Source organism: Schistocerca cancellata, chromosome 8 (genome assembly GCF_023864275.1).
Source record: "Schistocerca cancellata isolate TAMUIC-IGC-003103 chromosome 8, iqSchCanc2.1, whole genome shotgun sequence".
NCBI classification, from domain to species: domain Eukaryota; kingdom Metazoa; phylum Arthropoda; class Insecta; order Orthoptera; family Acrididae; genus Schistocerca; species Schistocerca cancellata.
In genome coordinates this window covers 391745935-391770020 of record NC_064633.1, presented here as the reverse complement: position 1 = coordinate 391770020, position 24086 = coordinate 391745935, and positions in this window count along the sequence as shown.

The window sequence follows — 24086 nt, the reverse complement described above, 5'->3', positions numbered from 1 at the left end:
ATTTCCGTGGGGAGGTTACACTTGGCGACATCCGGCCAGGATCGTATTTCTTTGTGAATCTTCTGATAAGTAGTCATATATCTGCTCTTATTTACTTAAATGAAAGTTTGCATCTGGCACAAAGCATCTACTAATTTGTCACTCTTTCTTTCACAGATCATCGGCAATTTATTGCTCTTTGTTTTAATTGTTTGTTCCATATTTTTGCTTTGTCTTGTTTCAGTTGTGCTTAATTTTGATTTGTGAAAAATGCCGCGAAAAACTGTTAACAGTACATCGCGATTTGCAATGAGTGAAATAGCCGACTCGAATAATTTGACCGATCATACTTGCGACACTCAGTGTAATGATGACAATCCCCCATTTACAGACAATCAGTGCCTACCGACCACTAGTAATGATTTTGATCCTAATGATGAACAAATAAATTCAATTGTGTCCTCTGTTAATTTAACGACAATTAATGACGCGGGACGTTCTCTTGCAGTGAACGCTGCCCAGCTTGACACACCCGGTTTGCAAAATTTTCGTAATGAACAGATAAATTTTTCTAACGAAAATGAACAGTGTACTCAAAGTACGACATATTTATTTGATTCCGATTTAGTGACCAATAGTGCACATTCGTTTGGCAAACCTTTTCAAGAAGTACAGAATGACCAAATGGTTACAGAAAACGTGACAATTGTAGGTATGCCATCAAACAGCACAGAGAATAGAGTAGGTAATATTGGCTTCGATCAAATTGTGGCAGTATTGCTACAACAGAGTGAAAATTCCAAACAGTCAAAGACAGAACAAGACAACAATTTCAAACAACTTAATGAAAAAAAGACAACCTTAATGAAAATTTCAAACAACTTAGTGAACAGAATAAACAACTTAGTGAACAGATTACAGCCGTTGCTGCGCAATATCATGATACTAAGGAACAATTACGTGAGGAAATTAAGGGTTGTGCTTGGAAAAGTAATGAAGAAATTTGATCTGTTGCTCAAGAATTAAATAATAGACATGCAGCTACAATTAAATTACTTAGAGACGAAATTAGTGCAGCCGGTAAACAATGCTCTGAAAACGCAACACAGTTACGCGACGAGTTTAAATTAATGTCAGCAGAACTTTCACGCACACTGGATGCAAAAGTAGACGCGAAATTTGACCAACAGAGCAGTCAAAGTGACGAACGTTTTAATCACCACTTACAAAATAGTGAAACACGTTACCGTAAATTCATACAGGAACAAAATAAAGTAAAACAACAAGTCATGGAAACAATTACTACACAGAGACAGGAAGATAAGTGTAAATTGTTTACGAAGGCGAAAACATACGTAGACAACAATATTACTACAGTGTCAGACGAAATTAATACTATCAAACAGTTAAACACCGAATTGCGTGATGAAATTTCCGATCTTAAATCAAAAACAGATACACACACAGTAGACTTTCAGACAGTGACCGACAGACTCGAAAAATTAGAATTAATACAGGATTCCGATGTGATCAAAGCAGACATTAAAAAATTGAACGAAACCACTCAAAAAACACAAAAACAAATTAATGCATGTGACACTAAAAACGATGATCAGGTAAAAATACTGACTGAAAAATATGATGAATTGGCCAGTCGTATTGACGTTATTGAAAGTAATAATGACAGCAAATCAGAAGATACTTCACCGATTTCGTTTAATCGAACACATGAATTCCAAAATTTACAGCAGACGATCAGTGAGACAGATTCGTCCAATAATACATTACGTAGAAAATTGTCAACTTTACAGCAAGAAGTGACAGAGATGAAAAATGTTTCAGTCAATAACACGTCACAGCATACGGCACATTCCGAACATTGGTCACACTCACATAACCAGTATAATTTATGTAATTTACAGAGAGTACGTGACGTAGATTCCGAACAATCACAGACAAATAGATTCTCATACAATCCTGAACCTGTTCAGAGGTACAGAGACGATAATTTTGATTACAAACATTTTCTTTCGACTGGATACGACAATTTGCTTTTGAATTTTCACCGGCATTTCGTGTAATGCAGAAACTAGCATTGGACTGGATACAACAACTTGCTTTTGAATTTTTACTGCCATTACCTGTAACGCAGAAACTGAAATTTATTTGCAGTGCGTAATTGACCTCAGGGGATTCATTACACTTCGATGAATATGTGCCATAGCGTGCACAGGGCCCCGAGCCGTAGTAGTGCTGTTTCATCTTTAGTTTTCTGCACTGTTGCCTTCTCTTCTACTATTCTTTATATCTATCAGAACAGCTCTTCAACTATCGATCTACCTAGTATTAAGAATGAGTAAAGAAAAACTGATATGACAAATTTTACCGAAAGTGACAATTTTCATTAGGCACTCCAGAACTACCAGCGTAATTTTGATAACAAAAAAAAGTTTAATCATCGGTATGTACAAAATTTTCAGCAACAGGAACCACATTTTGGTAACAATAGACGCTTTTCACCGCAACAGCATCAAAGCCAGCTGGTTAGCATACCTAACCAACAATGTAATGTACAAGGTCAACCAAGCTTTAATGTTTCGCCGCCTACACGTATAGCATCAGCTCCAACAAATAGTAACGCACAGCAACAAGGGAATCAGTACGAACAGAAAACACACCATTTCAATTCCTACCGCAATGCACCGTATAGAAATGACTATGATGACAGACGGAAAAGGAATGAGCACAATTATCAGCGTACGTTTAATATCAGTCGGTCTTACCAACAAGAAAATCATCCGCTACAACAAATTATCATGAATGGACCAGACAGTAGATATTATCCCGAACGTAATACGTCAGGAAGAAATAAGAGAACAGTTCAAATAGTCGAAATGCCACAGCATCCTCCCGCAAATAATAGCACGTCAGATAGAATTTGACCAGATACAGTACAGGTTGCAACTTTCAACAACGTAAGCACTACTTTTGACACGCAGAATGTTGTTCACGAAAATGTTATTACTTTTGACGACATCCGATACACACTTTTGCGTTGAAAGACGGAATCACAACGTACGTAGACGACACTCTTATTGCAGAAGCTAACTGGTCTGAACACAATCTGATTCTTGAACAACTGTTGCAAACTTTTCGTGCACAAGGACTCACAGTTAATCTCAGTAAATCGCACTTTGGCAAAACTTCTATAAAATATCTTGGACATGTAATTTCAGCAGAAGGCATTGCGCCTGACCCGGAAAAACTTCAAGCTTTACGTGACATTACTATTCCTACGACGAAGAAACAACTACGCAGTTTTTTAGGTTTAATTAATTTTTTTCGTAAATTTATTCATTACTCTGCTTTAGACACCCCTAGATTATGTCAATTGACAGGTAAAAACACTATTTGGTCCTGGGATAAGCAAGCACATTCTGAATTTATGAACCTGAAACGTTCTTTGTTGAATGCACCACTTTTATCGCACCCAGATCTTACTAGAAATTTTTCCATTGACACTGACAGTTCTAACACCGCTTTAGGCATACACATTTTTCAGGAAATTGAAGAAGATGGCACTACAGTAATTAAAAACATCGCCTTTGCGAGTCGCATTCTGTCACCTGCTGAACGCAGTTATTCTGTTACAGAACTTGAAACATTATGTGTTGTATGGGCATTTACGAGATTTCGGCATTTCCTTTATGGAAGACATACGACCGTTTACACAGATCATAGAGCGATACAGTTTTTACTTTCCGCTAAATTTACACACGACAGATTAAGTAGATGGAAACTTTATTTACAAGACTTTAATTTTACAATTGTTCACATTCCCGGTACACAAAATATTGTAGCAGATGCACTATCCCGTTCTCTTAGCAACAATCAGCAAGACATCGCAACCAACTTCTGCAAAGCAAATTTCAGCGTCATGTACATTCAACAAGTTGCATTTGAAAATTTCATTTCGTCGTCATTACAAGACATAGCACAAGAGCAGAGTAAAGACAACGTGTGGAAAGAAATTAAACACCTTTGGCAAGATAGGAATAATGTTACCATTAGAAACCATTACACTGTGCGCAATGACATTCTGTTTCGCCGCTCTCACCCTGACAGCAACAATTGGTTATTATGTATTCCTGACGAGCTTGTTAACAAATTAATTTGGTATACTCATTTAAGTTACGCACATTACGGAGCCAGAAAATGTTTTCTTATACTGAGACAGAACTGTTGTTTTACCAACATGGAGAAACGTATTCGAGGAGTTTTAGCGTTATGTAAAATCTGCCAGAAAGCTAAGTCAGATACGACTTCACATATTCCTCCATTACATCCCATTGTACCTGTTAAATTGAGAAACATGGCCGCTGTAGACATTTTTGGTCCGATTCCCAGAACTAATAGAGGTTTTTGCTACATCTTTGTCACTGTGGAACTCACTTCAAAATTTGTTACCTTCACTCCGTTACGCAAAGCTACTGCTAAAACTGGTTCGAAAGCATTTGTAAAACATTTCCTATTTCATGTAGGGCGTGTGTTGAAAGTAATTTCCGACTATGGATCACAGTTTCGATCTGCTATATGAACACGTATGTTACGAGCTAGAAACATTTCCCCGATCTATATATCCGGGTAACATGCTTCTTCGAACCCTTGTGAACGATTAATGTAAGAAATTGGTAAACTGTGTAGAATATACTGCCACAAAAAACATATTGATTGGGACACACACATACTCTCATTCCAGGATGTAATGAAACTACTATGCTATCTCCGTCTGTTATACTGAAAAATGTTGAACCACCTAACAAAGAATTAGTAACCTATCCTACATCTCGTCGACTACGACGCCATGAAATAATTGACATTGCGCTGAACATCACACGTGCCGCAGAGCGCCGGAGAAGACCGCAAAAACAGGTTTGTACACGGCGTGACTTTCACATTGGACAGAAGATTTTAGTACGCACACATTATTTATCTAATAGAGGAAAAAGTAGATGTAGTAAATTTGAGCTTCTATATGCAGGTCCATATAGAATTCGCAGCATTCCTCATCCCAATGTAGTACACGTCGAAACTTTGAGAAACAGAAAAACCGAAGGGATTCACAATATCTCCAACATCAAACCCTTTACTGAAGGAACATACTTTATGATTTATCACACTGTAATGCCATTTCCTGATTTTTTTATGATCACTTATGCAATTATATTCACATGAACACTTACATATGATTATCGTATTCTTTCTTGGCAAATGAACGGCAAGGTAAGGTTAGCAGGTCGCTTTTCTTGTCGTTACACATCAGACCGTGCACATTTTTCCAGATAAACTTACACATTTTATGACCACTTGTGCAATTATATTTATGTGACTACTTACTGATGATTATCATATTTTTTCATGGCAAGTGCCTGGCAAGGTAAGGTTAGCAGGACGCTTTTCTTGTCGTCACACATCAGACCGTGCACATTTTTCCAGATAAACTTACATATTTTATGACCAATTATGCGATTCTATCTAGTGACATATTAATTTTATCAAATTCTTTCTCCATTAAAGTCTTCAACTCTTGCCTCTATCAACTACACAACATACAAGCTGAACAAAGAGAGGCATTTCTTGTTGTTACACATTAGACCGTGCACATTTTCCATTTTTCATGCATGTATGATTGTTTTACTGTTTTGTTTGTATGCACTATGAAATATTTAAGATATAACTAACACCAATTGACTTTGACATTTTGCCTCATGATATCTCAACATCGTGACTATTTTACATTTTTTTGCTGCTACATTGTGATACTGTGTGTACATTTTTGCACCTGAACACTGTCTATGTTTTTTGACATATTACGTTTTGTGTCATGCTATGCTGTATGCTCAATTATATCACTAGAAACCAGCTTTTATTTAATGGGTATATGATTTAAATGCAAGACATTAATCATTGTTCATTATTTTCAGAAAGAAATAACGTGTAAAAGAAATCAATTAAACTGAAATGGGAATTTCACCTTCGGAATGAACGAAAGAAGATACAATACCTCGTCACGAAGAGTAAATGAATCAGAATTAACAAGTATTAACAAGAATATACTATGCACATCGTATAATAGAAGTCTTAACTAATTTTTTCTTTCAGAATACGAGGCGATTGATGCAGGCTGTTAGACAGAACTACACATCTTAGTTTTAATGATGAAATATGCTAGAAATAAGGAACTCTATACTATGAATAGTTGTATAATGAATAATGAAGTGACTTTTTTGCAGATGATAATGAATGATGATGAATAGTGATGCAGAATATTCTAATATGGATAATGAAGTTTTTCTTTACAGGTGATGATAATAATGGCATTATGGTGACATGGATAATGAAGTTTTTCTTTGCAGGTGATGATAGTAATGATAATGAAGTTTTTATTTGCAGATGAAAATAATGATGAAGTTTATATATTTACTGTTAGTTAAGAAATGCTATGTAGTTATTTAGATATTTTTTGCAGTTTGTTTTGACAGTATGTCTTATGTCGCATGGTATGATGAGTGAAGGTTTCGGAAAGGACAGCTAGAGAGCATATATATTTAATACACATTTCATTACCTGTTAATTCGAAGTTCACTACTTTTCAGCATAGTATGTGTTTCTTCTTTCAGCTTAATAATCCATTTTGTATTATTTGCAGCAGAAATTATTCATGAAATTAATATGCTATAAGCAGTTGGTCATTAAACTTACATTTTTTTTACCCATTTGTGTGTGTCATTCATGAATGTGATCACATAGACTCTATTTGTTTCATAACCTTGCTACAGCCGACTCATGACGAATGACGTTACCCATCTTCATTTGCAGCAATAAGTCAAAAGCAAATATTGTTATGCCCCAGCAATTAATTATCGATCCCAACGCAATGCATTGCTAGCACAAAAAAAATTATTAACAGTCCCAAACATTGCTACTAGTTTGAAAGAGTTATGAGTAATACTGAATGATGTTTTCTAATCACAGACTTTGAGTAATAGTTACAGGGTGTTACATTTTTAAATATGTCATATGTCACTTGAATGAGATAAATTTTTTTGTAATACTAAGTACTTGCTGGCCAACGAATGCCACTGTTTCTTATATTTTAAATTTGTATTATGTCACTTTTATGCTATATATACACTCTTGGAAATTGAAATAAGAACACCGTGAATTCATTGTCCCAGGAAGGGGAAACTTTATTGACACATTCCTGGGGTCAGATACATCACATGATCACACTGACAGAACCACAGGCACATAGACACAGGCAACAGAGCATGCACAATGTCGGCACTAGTACAGTGTATATCCACCTTTCGCAGCAATGCCGGCTGCTATTCTCCCATGGAGACGATCGTAGAGATGCTGGATGTAGTCCTGTGGAACGGCTTGCCATGCCATTTCCACCTGGCGCCTCAGTTGGACCAGCGTTCGTGCTGGACGTGCAGACCGCGTGAGACGACGCTTCATTCAGTCCCAAACATGCTCAATGGGGGACAGATCCGGAGATCTTGCTGGCCAGGGTAGTTGACTTACACCTTCTAGAGCACGTTGGGTGGCACGGGATACATGCGGACGTGCATTGTCCTGCTGGAACAGCAAGTTCCCTTGCCGGTCTAGGAATGGTAGAACGATGGGTTCGATGACGGTTTGGATGTACCGTGCACTATTCAGTGTCCCCTCGACGATCACCAGTGGTGTACGGCCAGTGTAGGAGATCGCTCCCCACACCATGATGCCGGGTGTTGGCCCTGTGTGCCTCGGTCGTATGCAGTCCTGATTGTGGCGCTCACCTGCTCGGCGCCAAACACGCATACGACCATCATTGGCACCAAGGCAGAAGCGACTCTCATCGCTGAAGACGACACGTCTCCATTCGTCCCTCCATTCACGCCTGTCGCGACACCACTGGAGGCGGGCTGCACGATGTTGGGGCGTGAGCGGAAGACGGCCTAACGGTGTGCGGGACCGTAGTCCAGCTTCATGAAGACGGTTGCGAATGGTCCTCGCCGATACCCCAGGAGCAACAGTGTCCCTAATTTGCTGGGAAGTAGCGGTGCGGTCCCCTACGGCACTGCGTAGGATCCTACGGTCTTGGCGTGCATCCGTGCGTCGCTGCGGTCCGGTCCCAGGTCGACGGGCACGTGCACCTTCCGCCGACCACTGGCGACAACATCGATGTACTGTGGAGACCTCACGCCCCACGTGTTGAGCAATTCGGCGGTACGTCCACCCGGCCTCCCGCATGCCCACTATACGCCCTCGCTCAAAGTCCGTCAACTGCACATACGGTTCACGTCCACGCTGTCGCGGCATGCTACCAGTGTTAAAGACTGCGATGGAGCTCCGTATGCCACGGCAAACTGGCTGACACTGACGGCGGCGGTGCACAAATGCTGCGCAGCTAGCGCCATTCGACGGCCAACACCGCGGTTCCTGGTGTGTCCGCTGTGCCGTGCGTGTGATCATTGCTTGTACAGCCCTCTCGCAGTGTCCGGAGCAATTATGGTGGGTCTGACACACCGGTGTCAATGTGTTCTTTTTTCCATTTCCAGGAGTGTATGAATACTAGTAGTTTGATGCTACACTCATTAACTCATGTTTTGAATGATGACTTCTGATGGTTTGTAATTGGTCAATGAGTACCAATGTTCTCTGTAAACAGATAACTTATGAACATTATTCTGTAATACTCCATACATGGTACAGAAATGTTCACTAATTGGGCGATGAGTGCCACTAATTAATCAACTCAGTTGATAGACTAGAAATTATCAATGATGACTGGCATAAGACTTAATGTCCTTTACCTTCTGATCTAATTACCAGAAATTACTGTAATATCCGTTTGTCCTATCTATCCTCATGCTCATGGAGCACTATATTTGGTTTTTACACTAATTCTACGTTGGTGTACCTTACAAGAACGTGGTGTTGACACGACATGCTGTCCACCACCTTGAGCGATGGAGATGTTATTATGGTCCCACTGTTTGGTGTACGTAATGTACTACCAAAATGATAACATGGAATATTACTACGACATTTCAGTGTCTTGGCTACACTGATCAATACCTCTGGGAAAAGAACTTCAGATTGTCTCACTTGGTGTTGTGCTTCTGTAGAAAGATATGGACTTTCAGTGCAGCTGCGTGCAACCTAATGTGCTACAACCATGATGCAATCCTTCCCATTCGTATCCTAGTTCTTGTAAAATAGTAAAAAAAAAGGCAATACTACAGTGCGTATGCACTTATGTTATTTGTTAATATGATTTGTATTCATTACGTATACATTTTGTGATTTGCTGATATATTCTGAACTACAGTGCGTGTGCACTTTATGTTATTTGTTAATATGATTTGTACTCATCGCCTATACATTTTGTGATTTCCTGATATGTTCTGTACTACAGTACGTGTGCACTTATGTCATTTGTTAATATGTTTCGTACTCATTGTGTATACATTTTGTCATTGCTTGATATGTTCTGTACTCAGTGCATGTGCACTATATTTTATTTCATGTTCTGCACTTATATATATGTATATATTCTGTGAGTGTGAACTTAGTTACTTAAGAAAAGTTTGTTGCTCATGGCAAGTTCAATTGACTCACCATCGCTGCCAAATTTTGCCCCCCCCCCCCCCCCCAGTGGAGCGTTATGTAAGAGGTATGCGATGTATGCGCTGCCTGCAACAGGCAAGACTTAGGAGAGTCTCTGACCAGAGAGCAGTATGTAGTTAGTAGTCTGCGTGAGTCGGCAGTAGTCGGCGCGTCTCTGCGCGTGTCGGCAGTCTGCTCTGGTCGGGACTCTGGAGGATGGGTATTATTATAGAAGGTAAAGAAGCAGCCTTGCGCATATCTAGTAATGTATGTTAACTGTCATCCAATTTCTTTCAAAAAATGCTCCAATAATAATTTTTATAATATAAATTATTTTTTTTTTAAAAGGCATTCATTTCAATTTAAAGATTTTATTCAATGGATTATCTTTCCTTTCATGAATCACAAAGCATAGGCCAGTATTGCACGGAGCTGAGCTGATAATTTTTTAGGTAAGAGCAGTTATATTCGCAGTTTTTATAGAGGTAAGAATTTTTGCTTTTTTATTCAGAGTACAGGGCCGTGGCACAGCGTTGCTGTCGTCATAAAATTTACCAGGTTATTGAATTTTTTTTATTATTTCCCGGTTTAGGAATTGAATTTTGTGGTTACATTAAATGTGAAGGCATTTCTGCACGGAGACTATAAATGGGAACCAATTTTGTTCAGAGGTTACAATATTATAAAATTCATTTAATTAATATTTCCGTGGGGCGGTTACAAGGTTTGGAATGACACTGCTGCGGAAAAGACTCTCATAAGCTTTACCAGTGACGTTATAGGTAGCAGACCCGCAGGACTCATCCCCTCGAAAAAATGCGGACCTACATTAAACGATGCCGCCAACCTACACCATACAGTCACCTCAGTAGAATGAACTGGTACAGGCTGATGTGCATGTGGATTTTCCGTTGCCCTTATTTCGAAATTCTTCGTTTTGACATGTCCTTGGAGATGGAAATGGACTTCGTCCATCCACAGAATGTTCAGCGGCCATTCATTGCCCACCTTCGTGAGAGGAAGAAATTCCAGAGCGAACGTTTGTCTTTCTGGCAGGTCAGCAGGAAGCATCCCTTGAACATGAGTGATTTTCTATGACCAGCAGCGCAGGATGCTGCAATTGCCCTCGCACTGAATATCTGCACATCACGGCTCGACCCCTTCTGCAATACTGTGGCCACATCTTCGATAGACGTCGGCTCAAATGATTTCCTCCCTCTGTCATACTGAACTTGAAAAGATCCAGTGTTTTTCGCTTTTGTTATAGTTTTCTTCACACCCTTAGAAGATATCGGATCAATGTTTTTTCATACCCTTGAGTGTCCGGGTGCTCTGCAAGGCTACTAGCGTACAGTCACCATGTTTGTAAAAGAGCTTTACCAGAAGAGCGAGATCCTTCGTAGAGATAGTCATGGTGTGGATCTCGAACGCAAACTGAGGAACAGCCGTGTGCGGCGCGTATGTTGGTGGAGATATCTTGACGGTTACAGAACCGTTTATTGGTCAGCTTTTTTTTCATAACGATTCCCCCTGGCGTGAATAATATGCTGTTCAAATGTGGCTTCATTCTGAGCTTTCCACAGTTGTTTGAAACTGGAACTTTAAAGATGGACATCTTGTGACGAACGGATCAGGTGAAATAGCAAGTTAGGTAAGTGGACGCATCTCTTATACCAGTCTATGAAGAACGTTCAGGGCTACACCTCTTTGTAAAACAGTGCAACGCGACCCAACACGCCTATATAGTTAGTTTAATGTATTCAAACGTATGACGATCCTGATTTGAACAGTAGCATCGTTATCGTTAATGTTACCGTCTTCTACTCTACAAGATTTGGTACGACTGGATAATCTTTGACAACATTTCTTGAAGTAGCAGAATTAATAAAATCTCCATATAAATACTTCGATCATTTCCTGTAAAATTTCTTAGTTAACACTTCGATCGTTTCGTATATTACAAGAAATTTAAGTATTTCAGCTGTGTGTGCACACATATTGATTCCAGCCGCTCACTGACCTTTTCTTATCAGGTTTCATATCGACCACTTCCGTGCCGTCTCACGAGAGGTACGCTTGCGGCTCTTTGAAGGCATTTAATCGCAAGCGAAACGCTCTGAGTTTTCCCGACTTGCTGGGTGTTCCGGATGCTAATAGTGGTTGCTCGCCGATGGCCGACGTCTGGTTACCGTGTTGCGATTGGCCATTGTTAACTGTGAAGACTGTGCCTACACTGTTCGAAGAATCACTGCTCACCCCTGTCTTCGTGATCGTGTGTTACGTCTTCTAAGTCGGCGCAGTTCTCTTTTCTGGTGCCTTGGTTCTGCCAGCCTCCCTGATTTCACCAGTCTCGAGTAGAATTAAATGTTGAGCACCCTGAGTTGGTTGTGATTAAGTGTCGAATGCGATTCGCATTAAATCCTGTACGTTTACTGAGCCCTTCTCACTGAAGTTTGTTTTCAGTTCTCGCCCATAGTTTTTTATAGCTGTCGCTGGTGGCCATTGCTTTGGTTTGTGTTCATTACGTGGATCAGCATATCTGGTAATAGGAACATGTCAAGTTACTCTTAAGACTACAGCAAAGATGCGTACATTTTGCCCAGTTCATGATCCACTACTTTATGGTGTGATTATTACGGAGGGCAATTATAAATCCAAGTCAAGTGTATGAGGGTGTCATTCTGATATCTCAGCCTTTAAAGCTGTTGCAAAACACTGAAACCTCCAGCTGTCTGTTAACACTAAAACACTCATGTGCTAGACGGGCACAGTTTCCCTTTCGTGAAGAGTATGATGCCAAGGCGTAAGACCTGTCCGATGCGTAATTTAATTCTGTTATACACTGACGAGAAAAATCGCAACATCTAAAATAATTAATGTAGAGTAATGAAACTTCGGGAATATATTTTTCCTAGGTACCATATTTAAGTGATAAACATTAAAAGATCACGGGTTAATGTTAGCGCGAGATAAGCCCTTGCAAATGCTGGTACATTAAAAACCGGTGTAACGAGCAGAATGTTGAATGTAAGCATGCGAACGAGGGTGCATTGTGCTGTCCATTGGCCGGATGTCAGTTTGTGCGAGGGAGTTCCATCCCTGTTGCTCTTAGTCGGTAAATACAGGAGCGGTCAATGCTGGTTGTGGATGACGCTGGAGCTGTCGTCCGATGATGCCTCACATGTGCTCGGTTGGAGACAGACATGCTGATCAAGCAGGCCAAGGCTGCGTTTCGGCACCTCTACAGAGCATGTTGCGTTACAACAGTGATATATGGGGGAGCTTTATCCTGTTGGAAAACACCCCTTGAACTGCTGTTCATAAATGACAGCACAACAGGTCGAATCACCAGATAGACGTACAAGTTTGCGATCAGGGTGCTTGAGATAACCATGAGAGTGCTCCTGCTGTCATACGAAATGGTACGGCAGACCGTGTGTGAGTCCAATGTGTCTACCGTACAGACAAGGTGGTTGTAGGCCTCAATCTGTACAATCAAATGGTGGAAATTTCATTTAAAAGAGCTATATTTATGTTCTGTGTGTGAGAGGGATGTTTTATGGTCTTTTTTGAATGTTTTTGAGGTTTAAAATTTCAGAAACGCGAAATATAAAAATGAATGTGTGGAATGTTTCCTGAAATATTTAAGGGCATTATCTGAAATATTTTTCTGATTAAATTTTTCTCCGTTGATTAAATTACTGTAAATTTATAAAACTAACTTTTCATGATTGTTCATATTATTTAGTGGCACTGAACCAAAAGGAAGAGCTAAATTTTCGCGTTGGGTACGACCGGCATCTTACCACTTTCAGATCGAAGCTCCGTACCATTTGAGTATTACTCGTACTAGTTTTTTGGTTGGGGCGTAACCCTAGGGCAGTGGAGGACTGAGCGTCCATTGGTCAGGAGAAGCACATCATCTTCGCCAGGACATGGGTTGTAGAGGTAATGGTGACTTGAACAGCTTGTGGAGCCGTGAATGAAACATTTCTAATTACAATACTACTTTGTTTACATTAGTATAGAGACGGGATCACTGATGGTAGGATACTGTCTTCCCTCGTGATACTGGTGGCTGGTGGCGCGCAGAGAGCAAGTTCCCTGTTGGGAGCCAGCACAGCATCCTCTGGCGGCGTCGGTCAATGGCTTCAACAAAGGCGCCCATGAAGCGTGTCAGGCCTTGCTCGTAGCAGGGCTGTGTGTGGCCACCGCTTACCACACCAGGAAAGCTGGTGTTCAAACCGTGACAGTCAATAATGCGAATGTAGTAAGTATATGCCTGAACTGGGCCGTGATCAGTGCCGATGGAAAGCTTCAGAAACTGGTGTACGGCATCAGAGAGACTGGGGCAGTCAGCTATGGGAAATGGCCAGCAGTCCAATAGATGACTCTACAGTGTGAATGCACCATTTGCATATAGCCCTGAGCTGATGCAGTTACGTGTTACCATTGGAAACAAAGTCCCAGGTAGGTGACTGGATACTGCAGTGGTCTCCACCTCTAACTCAGCACCTGAAGAATGCGGCGGTGTTGGGCATCATGTACACGACTCGATACAGTAGCGCACGGAGAACGTCGACGAGGAACTGGAAACAGCTGGGAATGAGGGTCTGGCCTGGGGAGATATTTGTGAGTCAGCAGGCCAGTACTTCCCATACATACAATAGCAGCTGGGTGTCACAACTGGGTTCGTTAGTTCTGCTTGTCTTGTTTAGTCAGTTCCTGAAGGAGGTTAGCCTGTCCTTTTGGAGATGTCCAAGAGAACATGTCTGATCCAGCGGCCACTATGAAATAAGATACAAAGGAATTACAGACATTGTCTGCGAGTTGGCTTTGATTTAAATGAAAGGGGAAAGCTGATAATTTGTGCCAGACCGGGATTCGAACCCGGGTTTCCCGCTTCAAATTCAGAGACGCTGGCTAGCTTCCTCCTTTTCGCCAGCTTCCTGAAGGAGAATTCTTTGCTTCTGAATACAACACCTCGCGAAACGGTGTCTTGTATTGAGGCTAGCGCTCGGTTCCCTCTACATGACTTCACTTCGCCGAGTCTCACAAGAGCAATGTATCGCACCCGACAAAGTCGTGGTGAAATACCTGTACCATTATTGCTACTCGTCTCTTATTTGTAGTTGTTTTATCGCCACCTCTACTCGAAGCACGTCAGCAAATGAAGGAAGAAACGAGCGAGGTAGCGGAATCAGGAGGTCCCTTATTAGTAACCATGTGAAATGGCGACAAGAGATACTATTAAGGTAAGTTAAAATCAACCCAAAGTTAATTAGTAGTTGTGGTAGATATTCTCTGACGACTTAGAAAAAATTTCCAGTTGCTGGGATGAGATGCAGCTAGTCCTCTATGTGGAAAAATGGAAGTTATCGCGGATGAGTAGGAAGATCAAACCTGTAACATTCGGATACAGTATTACTAGTGTCCTGCTTGACAAATTCTAGTCGTCTAAATGTCTGGGCATGTGAGAACTGTGCTAGGGAGGGCGAACGTTCGACTTCAGTTTATTGGGAGAATTTTAGGAAAGAGTGGTTTACCTATGAAGGAGAGCGCACATAGAACGCTATTGCGACCTATTCTTGAGCACTGCTCGAGAGCTTCGGATCCGTATCAGGTCAGATTGAAGGAAGACATGGAAGCAGTTCACAGACGGGCTGCAGATTTGTTACCGGTAGGTTCGAAGAAAACGTAAGTGTTACGGAATTGCGTCGGGAACTCAAATAGGAATCAATGGATTTCTTTTCGAGAAACACTAGTGAGAGAATTTACAGAACCGTAATTTCAAGACGACAGCGGAACGGTTCTACAGCCGCCAATATACATTGCGGGTTAAGGACCACGAAGGTAAGATAGGAGAAATTAGTGCTCATACGGAGGCAAACAGACAGTCGTTTCGCCTCGCTCTTTTCGCGGGTGGAACAGGGAAGGAAACGACTAGCAGTGGTACAGGGTACCCTCCGCCACGCGCCGTACGATGTCTTGCGGGGTATCTATGTAGATGTAGAAATTGTTATGTAGTTACTTCCTATTTTTGAAATACCTTAAAGCCTCTGCATATTTTGTTATAACTGTGATAGAGAAACAGAGAATTTTTCTCATCTAAGGATATATAGCCTCAGAGGTTCTCACCGTCGGCTATCGCGAATGGGATAGCAGTGAGCTGAAAATAATGCTGGTACACTGTATCTCATACCAGTTGATCAATGGTAGTTTGTGAAGTACACGTGTGAATGTACAAATATAGGGTGAAAAATTCTCGTAATCGTACTTCAGTGTTTCATATGAGCTTACTTTGGCCTTTGTAGTAAGTCAGCAGATCCCTGAATTAGTATACATGAATTATAGCTGCTCTTGAATGAAATACTTGCAATTACTCAATACGTACACATTAATTTTTTCCACTATTAAAGACTTATTCTTGCTTTGAAGCGTCCACATTTTTCGTTACCACATAGTACTCTCCTTCACGCTTCCCTATTCGTTGTCAGCAGTGCTTTCCCGTGCATCAGTTATACCTCTTCCCTGTTCGAAAAAATTAAGGAAGACAATGATTGAATCGAACTCAGTCTCCTCGAAAAATCAGCAAACATAAATGGTATACAGACTATTGGAAAAGTTATGGTTGACAGCACCTCCCACTGTTCCACCTATCAGGGTCTCTAACTGTTTCGTTTGCGCATCGAGTACAAGAACAATGATTGTTCGAACATATTAAATATAAATAAGACACACTACTCCTGAAGTCGAATTCTCTACTTTGAGCATTTGAATTCAACAATCTGTCCTCTACACTAACTGAGCTGTACTCTTGTATTATAAAAATAATTGCCTTAAATGGTATTACAATGTTGAAAAATTGCCAGTCATAGATAAATTTCCACAAATAATTTACAGCTCGTTTCGTATTGTTAGGATGAAAAGACTCGCCCCGTGAATTCCGAGTGCACGATTTTCTATTCGTTATTTGTATTCCGGTTGACATACATTTTTTATTGTGTAAACACCTAAAGTGAGGCCGGAAGCTGCTGGAGGTGACTCGTGCGCGAATTCAGATAAGTGCTGAAAATGTGGCAATCTGCCTGTCAACGTGAGCACGGTGGGTATTGTGACACTGATGTGAACACAGCCACTGGAGGTTTGTATGTAGCTCTTCCGGCAGCGGTTAGCGGGGCGGTCGCGGCATTGCCCGCCACAGTACCGCATGAATGCGGTGGAGTGTTCACAATGCGCGGCGCGGCGCGGCGCGGCTCTGGCCGTGCTGTATCGGCCAAGCGCCAGGTGGTCGCGCTGGCGGCGATAAAAGCGGCCAATCTTGCCGGCATGTGTTCGCCACGCAAATCAGCGCCACCGATCGATAGCCGCGGCGAGGCCTGTGGTGCGAGCGGGGCCCAAACGAAAAATATGCGGCGCGACGAGCTGACTAAACAAGCGCGCTTCCCGCCGCAACAGAGCCGCCGCAACACTCCACTGAAAACACGCAACTGCTACAAGCGTCTTCAAGTGCCTGCCTGACACGTGAAAAACATCAACGATCCTCTTTTATGCAACGGAGGAATTGAAAAGTGTTACTCCATGAACACCTTGATTGAACTTGTTGTGTTGGCATACGAGCCAACACCGTGTTACTACAATGAGGCCGAAATGCACGCGTTTTAGCTCACTCAGGCTGGCGTGAGGAGGGAAGAACTATACTGACGTGAGGTCTGGAACATGACAAAGAATCGAGAATTCAGAAAGCGGACGAAATTAGTTTGATACTTAACTTTAATCCATTAATGATGAAAGTCGCTCTTGACGGTACATGATTCACAATATTATCTGTTCAGAATACATTCGTAGTAACTGAATATGGCGCCTTGCTAGGTCGTAGCAAATGACGTGGCTGAAGGCTACGCTAAACTGTCGCGTCTGCAAATTAGAGCGTTTGTAGTCAGTGAACCATCGCTAGCAAAGTCGGCTGTACAACTGGGGCGAGTGCTAGGGAGTCTCTCTAGACTAGACCTGCCGTGTGGCGGCGCTCGGTCTGCAATCACTGATAGTGGTGACAAGTCGGTCCGAAGTATACTAACGGACCGCGGCCGATTTAAAGGCTACCACCTAGCAAGTGTGGTGTCTTGCGGTGACACCACAGAAATCTACTAACCTCTTCTTCTTCTTGTTTTTCTTCAGAAATCATCGTTCTTGTGAAACATAACTATCTCTTTATTCTCACGAAGCACGGAGTGACAATTATTGAACTATATGAAAGAAAACGTTAATCAGTTAAAAACTACGGCGTGCACGCACTTTACTCAACAGGTGTAAACGTCACTACAGGTACTCGGATTTAGGTTATGACTTGTTCGATATTGGCGATGATGTGGCGCAGACGAATATGGATATTCTTCATGACCATCTGAAGTGTCGCAACATCGATGCTCGCTATGACCCCCTGAATGGCTGTTTTCAGTTCTACAATGGTTTTGGGGTTATTGCTGTACACCTTGTATTACAATATAGCTTCACAAAGAGGAGTCACATGTGTTCAGATTCGAGGTATGTGGTGGACAATCGGGGCCGATGTTGGTGGCCTCTGGGTACCCGTGAGACAGAATGCGGTCTCCAGCCTGCTCCTCCCGGACGTCAAACATTCTCCTGCTTTTATGGGGTCGAGCTCCGTCTTGCATGAACGACATCTTGTCGAATCCAGGGTCACTTTGGCTAATGGAGATTAAATCATCTTCCAAATCCTTTACCTACCCTTCCGTAGTCGGCCTGCCATCACGAAATAATGCACCAGTTATTCCACGCCAGGACATTGCACACAATACAGTCACCCACTGAGGTTGAAGAGACTTCTCGATGGCGAAATGTGGACTCTCAGTTCCCCAAATGCGCGAAGTTTGCTTATAGACGAACCCATCCAAATGAAAGTGGGCTTCGTCGCTAAACCAAACCATACTAATTCCCATCATGCGCCACGGCCAACCGTACAGTTTGAACGTCCTAACGCAAACCGTTCAGAAGTTATAACGATTTTATTTCATGTAGTTCAATAATTTCCAGCCTGTAATGAGTGTTACTGACTGGGGCGTCCAGTTGACTCCATATTTTTAGATTTCCTGCTGCTTTTAACACCGTTCGCCACAAGCGACGTCTACTGGAATTGCGTGCCTATGTAACATCGGTTCAGTTGCGTGAGTAGACTCGTTAGTTCGTATCAGAAAATCCACAGTACATAATGACTCATTTATAGCCGTCAGTGAAACAAAAGTAATATCTGGCGCTCCTCAAGGAAGTGTTGCAGGACTTCTGATGATCATGAAGTACATAAACAGTTTAAGAAACAGCCTGAGCAGCCATTTCAAATTGTTTGCAGATGATACTGTCATTTACCGTCAAGTAATGTCATCAGATGAGCAAAAAGAATGGCAAAATGATTTAGACAAGATATCTATGGTCCAAAAAAGGGCACGAGAAGTGTGAAGTCATCCTCATGAACATTAAGAGGAATCCGCTAAATTTCGGTTACACGGTAAATCACACAAAATCTAAAGGCTGTAAACACAACTAAATACGTAGGGATTACAATTAGGAATAACTTACATGGGAACAATGTTGTGGGGAAAGCCAATCAATGACTGCAATCTATTAGTAGAACGTACAAAAAACGTAACAGGGCTTCCAAAGAGTGTGCCTGCACTACGCTTCTTTGCTGTCTTCTGAAGTACTGCTGTGCAGTTTGGGATCCGCATCAGCTCGTCTGGTATTATGATACACGAATTTTGGTGGCAGTCAATAAAACAAAGGTTTTTTTCGCAGCAGCAGGACCTTCTCACTAAATTTCAGTCAACAACATTCTCCTCAGTGTGAGAAAATATTTAGTTCGTACCCATCTAAATAGAGAGAAATGATCATCATCATAAAATAAGAGAAATCAGTATTCGCAAGGAAAGATTATTCATTTTTCTCACTCGCAGTTTGAGAGTGGAACAGAAGAGAAGTGGCTCAAAGGCGGTTCGATGAAGAGTCCGCCGGGCACTTAACCCTGCAGTAGGCCTGTGCTGTATCGTTACAGGGTTAGGAGCGTGGGTAACTCCTGTCCCTCATTTATTTTTCTTAATTACTCGTTGAAATGATTATCAAATATTCTTTAGTTGCTTTTTCTACACTCCCGGAAATGGAAAAAAGAACACATTGACACCGGTGTGTCAGACCCACCATACTTGCTCCGGACACTGCGAGAGGGCTGTACAAGCAATGTTCACACGCACGGCACAGCGGACACACCAGGAACCGCGGTGTTGGCCGTCGAATGGCGCTAGCTGCGCAGCATTTGTGCACCGCCGCCGTCAGTGTCAGCCAGTTTGCCGTGGCATACGGAGCTCCATCGCAGTCTTTAAAACTGGTAGCATGCCGCGACAGCGTGGACGTGAACCGTATGTGCAGTTGACGGACTTTGAGCGAGGGCGTATAGTGGGCATGCGGGAGGCCGGGTGGACGTACCGCCGAATTGCTCAACACGTGGGGCGTGAGGTCTCCACAGTACATCGATGTTGTCGGCAGTGGTCGGCGGAAGGTGCACGTGCCCGTCGACCTGGGACCGGACCGCAGCGACGCACGGATGCACGCCAAGACCGTAGGATCCTACGCAGTGCCGTAGGGGACCGCACCGTCACTTCCCAGCAAATTAGGGACACTGTTGCTCCTGGGGTATCGGCGAGGACCATTCGCAACCGTCTCCATGAAGCTGGGCTACGGTCCCGCACACCGTTAGGCCGTCTTCCGCTCACGCCCCAACATCGTGCAGCCCGCCTCCAGTGGTGTCGCGACAGGCGTGAATGGAGGGACGAATGGAGACGTGTCGTCTTCAGCGATGAGAGTCGCTTCTGCCTTGGTGCCAATGATGGTCGTATGCGTGTTTGGCGCCGTGCTGGTGAGCGCCACAATCAGGACTGCATACGACCGAGGCACACAGGCCAATACCCGGCATCATGGTGTGGGGAGCGATCTCCTACACTGGCCGTACACCACTGGTGATCGTCGAGGGGACACTGAATAGTGCACGGTACATCCAAACCGTCATCGAACCCATCGTTCTACCATTCCTAGACCGGCAAGGGAACTTGCTGTTCCAACAGGACAATGCACGTCCGCATGTATCCCGTGCCACCCAACGTGCTCTAGAAGGTGTAAGTCAACTACCCTGGCCAGCAAGATCTCCGGATCTGTCCCCCATTGAGCATGTTTGGGACTGGATGAAGCGTCGTCTCACGCGGTCTGCACGTCCAGTACGAACGCTGGTCCAACTGAGGCGCCAGGTGGAAATGGCATGGCAAGCCGTTCCACAGGACTACATCCAGCATCTCTACGATCGTCTCCATGGGAGAATAGCAGCCTGCATTGCTGCGAAAGGTGGATATACACTGTACTAGTGCCGACATTGTGCATGCTCTGTTGCCTGTGCCTATGTGCCTGTGGTTCTGTCAGTGTGATCATGTGATGTATCTGACCCCAGGAATGTGTCAATAAAGTTTCCCCTTCCTGGGACAATGAATTCACGGTGTTCTTATTTCAATTTCCAGGAGTGTATGTTTGTATATGTATAAAGATGAAAATGAAACCCAAATTTACAAAAAAGATATTTCAGTTGTTTATTTCGGAGGCAGTTAACTCATACGGTATGCAAATGTGACAAACACTTGCACCTTCAACGTTTATGACACCGTTTTGTAGTTGAACTGTCTTTCTGCCTTCCACACTCGCAGCGACGTCCTTTGGAACCGTTATTTGGATTGTCTTGTGGTGTAACTGTTGAATTTATGCCCAACGGAACACGTGCACGACGCCGTAATTCAATGGGAATTTGAGGTACAGCAGATCGGTACTGCATTTGAGGTTTCATCATTTCCACAGGCCAACCTCTGCAGAAACTCCGTTCGTTCCGATGTTTTACGTGTTCTAGACTTTTCTCGGTATAAGTGCAGTGCGTTAATGACAGAAACATTAAGCAATTTATAGAAAACAACCCTAAGCCACCTACGAGTGTTTCGCGACAGATCATTTTTTTTTTGTATTTGTTGATCTAGTAAATCAATTTCAATGATTGTCATATAGTAAAAAGTTACAATTTCTGGTTTCAGTAAATCTCTTGATCTTTATCAATGGTATAATCATCATGCAATGTAGATATCAAGAGAACAGCTTGATTACCTTTAGGGCAGCATGAAACTGGCGTACAATTCTCTTGGAAGCCAAACAAGGAAGAGTATTGATGTCTTTGCTTATTAGGTAAAAACTGCTTGGGGATTTCCATCTTGTTTTTCCGGAGTGTTCCAACGTATGTCAGCCCCTTGTCTTCTAGTAGCTCCTTAGCCGGTCGTATACTGCGGAACCAGTTGTCATCAGTAATGTTACGGTGATTAGATTAGATTAGATTTACTTTCATTCCAATTGATCCGTAGTGAGGAGGACCTCCAAGATGTGGAACATGTCAGAAATACAACAATACATGACAAATATTTACAACTAAAACAAATAAGCTAATGTACCATTCCACAGGTCCCAAGTGGAATGATCGTCATTTTTTAATGAACACTAAGAGTCATTTTACAAATACTAATGCACTGAATTTAAAATAAAAAAGTTTTTTATTTATTTATAAGGTAATAAACATGTAATACAACTACTGTAATACTTATTTACAATGACCACATTACTGCACTGAAATGGTGCAGAAGTTAGATTATACTTACACACTTACACACACACACACACACACACACACACACACACACACACACACACACACACGCACACAAATTTTCAGTGAAAACATTACTGCACTGAAATTGTGCAGAAGTTATGTTGTACTTATATACAAATCAGTTGGTTTTACTAAGAAATTCATCAATGGAGTAGAAGGAGTTGCCCACCAATAAATCCTTTAGGCTTCTCTTAAACTGAATTTCATTCGTTGTTAAGCTTTTTATGGATGCTGGCAAGTTATTGAAAATGTGTGTTCCTGAATAATGCACACCATTTTGTACAAGACTAAGTGACTTTAAATCCTTGTGAAGATTATTCTTATTTCTAGTATTGATTCCATGAATTGAGCTGTTGGTTTGAAAAAGTGATATATTTTTAATGACAAATTTCATTAAGGAATAAATATATTGGGAAGCTGTAGTTAGTATCCCTAGTTCCCTAAACAGGCTTCTGCAGGATGTTCTTGAGTTCACACCACATATAATTCTTACTGCACGTTTTTGTGCCCGGAAAACTTTAGCTTGGCTTGATGAATTACCCCAAAAAATAATCCCATATGACATTATGGAACGAAAGTTAGCATAGTATGCCAGCTTTTTCATTTTTATATCCCCTATGTCTGACAAAATTCGCATTGCAAACAGAGATTTGTTAAGACGTTTCAGCAGTTCTGTGGTGTGCTCCTCCCAGTTGAATTTATTATCAAGCTGTAATCCCAAGAATTTAACACTGTCCACATCTTCTATCTTCTTGTCATCGTATGTTAGACATATACTCTTGGGACACCCCTTACAAGTTCTGAACTGCATGTAGTGTGTTTTTTCAAAGTTTAGTGACAAAGAATTGGATAGGAACCAGTGATTAATGTCCACAAATATTTTATTGGCTGATCTTTCTAAGACTACACTTGATTTGCTATTTATTGCAATGTTTGTATCATCAGCAAACAAAACAAACTTGGCATCTGGTAATGTTACTGATGAAAGGTCATTGATAAACACAAGAAAAAGTAAGGGCCCCAAAATGGAACCTTGTGGGACCCCACATGTAATTAGTTCCCAGTTGGATGATGCCTGATAGCTTGATACATGTCTCTTTCCTAATAACACCGTTTGTTTCCTGCCGGAGATATAAGATTTGAACCATTTTTCAGCATTTCCTGTTACACTATAATATTCTAGTTTACTTAAAAGGATATTGTGATTTACACAGTCAAATGCCTTTGACAGATCACAAAATATACCAGTTGCCTGCAATTTTTTGTCTAATGATTTAAGTACATTTTCACTGTAAGTGTAGATAGCCTTCTCAATATCAGAACCTTTTAGAAATCCAAACTGTGACTTTGACAGTATGTTATTTGAGATAAGATGGTTATAAAGACGACTGTACATTACTTTTTCGAAAATTTTTGAGAATGCTGGCAACAGTGAAATTGGACGGAAATTTGATGCTATTTCTTTATCTCCCTTCTTAAACAGTGGCTTAACTTCAGCATATTTCAGCCATTCAGGAAATATTCCACTGATAAACGACTGGTTACACAGATAGCTTAATATGTTACTTAGCTCAGAATCACATTCTTTAATTAACTTTGTTGATATTTCATCATACCCACTAGATGTTTTTGATTTTAAAGTTTTTATGATGGACATTATAGTCCTCTATATTTATACTAGAGCAGGCAGTTT